The 5,248-nt window shown below is 46.7% G+C and overlaps 1 long non-coding RNA gene across 2 annotated transcripts; it reads right to left on the bottom strand.

Annotated features, from left to right (window-relative positions):
- Positions 1-565: 565 nt before the first annotated feature.
- On the bottom strand, positions 566-4,236 carry LOC113919262. Of its 2 annotated transcripts, none has more exons than XR_003518919.1 (3): positions 4,175-4,236; positions 1,500-1,671; positions 566-685 (listed from the first exon to the last, which is right to left on the bottom strand). It is a non-coding gene; the product is annotated as an uncharacterized LOC113919262 (long non-coding RNA). The 2 variants fall into 2 exon arrangements; XR_003518918.1 differs by having other exon boundaries at positions 4,058-4,180.
- Between the last annotated feature and the right edge of the window lie 1,012 nt (positions 4,237-5,248).

Genomic DNA, 5,248 nt, shown 5'->3' with positions numbered 1-5,248 from the left:
TGAAGACTTCTTACCACCTTATTTCGCGTTTCATATTGCAGGAATTTCTCACTTCTTGAGTGAGGACCTGACTTGAGTGGATGGTTTGTGGCCAGAGCCATGCTGGTGTTTTCCTGAGGTGGAATCTCTGGAGCACTTTCTCCCCAGATGGGAAAAGGCAGAAGCCTGATTTGCCAGCAGCACTTCAAACACCATGACTTCCCTCTGTGGTCAGAAGCTGCCTGGGTCCTGCCAGCACACCTAGAGCCTGACTCAGGCAACCCCCGAGCCCAGGCTCCGGAGGCAAACACTGAAAAAGGATGGAGGAAAAAGAAAGAGGAAAAAATAAGTAGAAAACAGGAAAGGCCAGAACAAGAAGTTATGTACTGACATCAGTGATGCGTTGTGTTGGTGTTTGAAACTGTTGTGGTCAATTGTCCAACGCATGACTGGTGGAATCCCAGAGAGGAGGCTGACCTTTGAACTCCTATGGAATATTAAAGTCAGCAGATACCGTTTAATTGCGAGAAGATAAAAATGAACACCAAACAAAATCTTTTAAAAAGGGCAAAAAAAAAATAAAGATGCCATATGTGGATCAGATTTATTTCATATTATGTAAACGCGCAGGGATTAACTTCTCCTCAAAAGGGCAAACTCGGATTAATTTTTTAAAATCCGAAGATATTCTGCTTGTAAGACGCACCTAAAAATAAAATGACCCAAGAAAGTTAAAAATAAAAATAAGGCAAAGAGATATATTTGGCAAACGTGAAGGAAGCGGAAGCAGGAATAAAAATGTTCAAAGACGGGCAAAGAAGGACCAAGGAAAAAGCCTTAAATAGGTCAAAAGATATAATTTTACATGGCTGAAAGATTCAGCACAAATAAGGCTCATAGTCATGGATCTTTTTCCCCCCTCTCGTGATCTTGCAGTCGATTTATCATTTGTCTCTCATATATATGTTGTAATTCTACCCTCAGTTGGTCATTCAACTTTTGACTTTGAAACAGTTTCCCAGATTTTTAAAATAATAAAGTTAAGGGGCGCCTGGGTGGCTCAGTCGGCTAAGCATTGGAATCTTGGTTTCGGCTCAGGTCATGATCTCCAGGTCATGAGATCAAGCCCGGCACTGGGCTCTGCACTCAGCGGGGAGTCTGTTGGAGATTGTCTCCCTGTCCCTCCCCCTGCTCACTCACGCGTTCTCTCTAAAATAAATAACAAAACCTTTAAAAAAAAATCTTTAAAAAAAAGTTAAATGCACTCATCAATTCCATTATATCTTTTGAGCGTGTGTCGTGCTTAGAAAGGCCTTCCTCACATCAAGTTTCCAAAGATAGAATCTGTGCTTTTTTTTCTAACACTTGTCGGGTTTAATAGTTTACACATAGATCTCTGATGCATCTGGAATTCATTTTGGTGTGAAGAGCAAGGTAAAGCACAAAGGAGCAACATATCACTCCTTGGCTGACTTGGAGGGCCAGTTTTCTCCCATGCCAAATTCCTATGTGAGTTTTACCTTCCTTCTGGAATCTTTGCTCTGTTAGGGAATCATGGATCTCGGCATCTCGATAAATCATAACTCATAAGGCAAAGATTTTAAAAACTTGAGGAAAATTTGACGTAAGCTTGGTTGCGCTGGAAACTTTTCACACACGGCAGTCACTTTATGGCAGAACAAGTAGAAAGACCTGAGAATACGGCAGATTTACAGTTTTACGACCATAAAGGAGACTATTTGTGTAACTACATCGCAGGCTCTTTACCTACAAAGACTACACAGAGGGGCGTGTAGAAGAAGGGGCCCCATGCTAGCTACAAAGAGAGCATCATGGAATTCCCGGCAGCCGAAATCCCAGAATCCCATTCCCTGACCACACTGGGAATGTCCTCGTACAAGGTGAGATCAGTAACAAGGGTTAAACAAAAGAGACCACCCGCTAAGAAAAATTAAATCTGTGTACTACACTATTTATAAAATACACCGAGAACCCTAATAGCACAACTACTCTTTTCTGTTTTTTTTCCCCTTCCAGATAAACTTTACGTTTATTTTATCAAATTCTAAAAGATGATGATGAAGGCTGTATTAAGCCTAAAGATTTACGGCAAGAAGTAAAATTTTTTTAATGTTCGCTTTGCATCCAGTAGGGGATATCTCCGTCTGGTTTTTCTCCCCTCAGCCATCTTTTGTAGCTCTCAGTAAAACCTTATAGTCTTTTTCATGTAGGTCAGTACATTTTATAAAGCTAGCATAACTCCACTACCAAATGCTTACTCAGACAATGCAAAAAAAAAAAAAAAGGAAATTCTATATTCATCACATTCACAAATATAGAAACAAAAGTCCTCAGTAAAATCCTAGCAAGAAGAATGAAGTGGTATATATCCAAACCAACTTGAGCTTATCATGGGAATTTCATCAGAAGGGATTTTATGAATGAAGTTAATAGTATCCCTTTGTTGTTGCATCATATGAAAATAGTTGTCATTTTCCCCCTAAATTTAGAGGATGTATTGGAATATCTGGTCCCAGGGCATATGTATGGTTTACTCTAGTTTACCTGTGGGCAACTCAGGGAAATAGTTATTTTCTCCAGAGGAACTGACACCAAGGTAAAAACAAGGCATCCAAGCGACTGTGGGTCGGAAGAAATCTGACATATTATGAAGACGCAATTACAATGGACACTGTTTCAAATATAAGCCACAAATCAGAAGGCCCAAGAGAGGAGGTTCCAAATTCCAGGTACCAAATTGCTATCGGGCTACTTCTTTCTGGGCACCTGAGTGCTCTCATCCATCCCTGATGGCCACCTCCGGACCACTCCCGATCAGGCTCTGCTGACAGACAAATCACGCGCCTGTCTCTGCCCGCCGCTGCGGTGAGCGTAGCTGGACCCTGTCAGACCAGATGATGTCCTGGGAGAACTGCCTCTACTTGGCCCCCTGGTGGTCATGCCTCCCATGGGGCCACCAGGAGGTTTGGGGCCACCTAGGCTGAGGCTGCGTGAGTCAAAGAAGCTGCGTATTCCCTGTCTGTGTCCACCTTAGCTTCTCTACACCCATCACAGGAGGTCTGCGTCCTTCCTGCTCCAAAGGCCTCCTTCACTGCCGATTTCTGCCTATTTTAGGGGAATCCTCATGCAAGGTCATGGAAGACACTCCCTTTTCTTTGCCAAGCCCCAAATCATCCACCGGTCCCCTTGTAAGGAGTGAGGAAGATTCAGAACTGCAAGAGAATCAGGCAGGAGCGTGTGTCAAGAAAGGCCCTTCATTTTCTACTGTTTGCTGTTAGATAACAATGTCCTGCACCAATTTCGGATTCTCTACGGGGGAGTTTCCACCTGTGTTAGCCTTCTCGGGCTGTCCTAACAGAACACCACAGGCTAGGTGACTTACACTAGGTGACTGTGATTTATTTCTCACAGCCCTGGAGGCGGGAACCCCGAGATCAAGTAACCAGCGGGTTGGTGTACGGCAGGGCCAGCCGTCCTGGCTTACAAATGGCTCCCTCCTCACTGTGTCTTCACAGCCAACCGTCCTGGCTTACAAATGGCTCCCTCCTCACTGTGTCTTCACGTGGCCCTGCCTCCTTGTGTCCATGAACACAGAGAGCCCTCAGGTGTCTCTCCCTTGTCTTCTATGGACACTAGCCCTATCCAATTTGAGTCCCACCCTTACAACCTCATTTAACCTTAATTACCTCCCTAAAGACCCTATCTCCAAATGCTGTCACATGGCGGGGGGGTTGGGGCTTCAAATATAGGAATTGGGGTGGGGGACACAATTTAGTCCATTACACCATCCTCTGACTTGTTTCATAAAACTTAACTGGAGTGGGGAGCCTCCCACCCGCCAATTCCTGCACTGGGAGCTTCAGGCAGAAAGAGGTTCATTCATGGTCAAGATCCGTGGCCACAACCAGGTCACAGGCCTCTCATCTACATCCTTTTTCTGTATCTGTGCTGGTTTTCACCCATATTCATACACTCCAACCTCTCACATGCACATCACTCATCCACCCTTCTCTGCCCGCCTCTGTTCCCAGAAGGTGACTTCTAGGGGCTGTCTTACTGGGGCTTCCCTGTCCTCTGGTTTCTGATTGGATCCAGCCAAGGGGAGCCACTGGCCAAGATCCTGGGAGGGCAGAAGAGAGAGGTTGGAGTGTGGATGTCCCTGTGCTCTCCCTACCTGGCCGTGGGGCGGCAGGAGCTGGTTGTCCCGTGGCTGAAGCTCTAACCAGAACCCTTTAGAATTCCACATCATAATGGGCTCCCCATCCTCCTGCTTCCCTCCAGCCTGCTTCTATAAATAGTCCCTTCGTCCATCCCTCTTCAGCTGGCTGAGGCCACTGCCAACGGTGCTGGATCTCAGTAGGCTCATCTGCCACCTTTACCTTCCTCGTAGGGCCCCTGGTATGCTCCAAAGTACAGCTGGTTATCATGTGGCAGCCTGACCTTGGGGAGGAGAGTGTCAGAATTCTTGTACTCCATGTCCCCACCCCTGGAATCCATGCTGCCTGTCTGCCAGGCACAAGCTGAGACCCCCTCCAGGCTCCTGGAGGGAGCTGGAGGCAGCTGCCTCAAGCGGAAGTTAAAGCCCTCTTATTAGATCATCTCAAGTCAGTGAGGGTACAGGGCCCTTATTCAGGGGCTGGGGCTGGGGGTGGGAGTGAACGCAGCGGTCCCTCTCTGAGGGCAAGGAACCAAGAAAACAGAAATTGACCCCTCAAGCCAGGCAGCCTTGCTCGAGAATGTCAAGCCCACAGGGAAAGAGCGCAGAGTAAACAAAAGGTCCCAAATGAAGGGCTTGGAACCGGGGCTTGGGTATGGAGGATGGCCCTCTACTCCGACACGACACCCCTGGCAGGGGTGGGAGCCCGGCTCTCTATTCCTCACCCAGCGGTCCTTCACCGGATCTCTCTCTGTAAATGCACAGGTCCTGCAGAGCACACGGTAGCCTCATAGCAACATCGATAGGAGGCTCAATTCAGTGTCTGATCACAGAGATTAAACCATTTCTTCTTATGAGAAATCCATTTCTCAGAAGTGGAAATGCGTTCCCCTTCCCTTCCTCCTCTTTTGATTTCTTGACTCGTTTCTTTTTGGTTCTGATTAAATTTTGTCACCTTCCACCCTCCGACCTTTTGACATCTGTTTGGGTAACGCTTGGGGGAGCCGGTGGGTGGGAGAAACACCAGAAACCCAGAAACCCCCATCTCTTTCCCGTAATTACGATCAGTCCGGCATTCCCAGCTTCTTGGTC

This window comes from Zalophus californianus, chromosome 3, assembly GCF_009762305.2.
Source record: "Zalophus californianus isolate mZalCal1 chromosome 3, mZalCal1.pri.v2, whole genome shotgun sequence".
In the NCBI taxonomy this organism is placed as follows: domain Eukaryota; kingdom Metazoa; phylum Chordata; class Mammalia; order Carnivora; family Otariidae; genus Zalophus; species Zalophus californianus.
The sequence above is the reverse complement of the archived record's forward strand: the minus strand, read 5'-3'. Positions and strand labels throughout refer to the sequence as shown.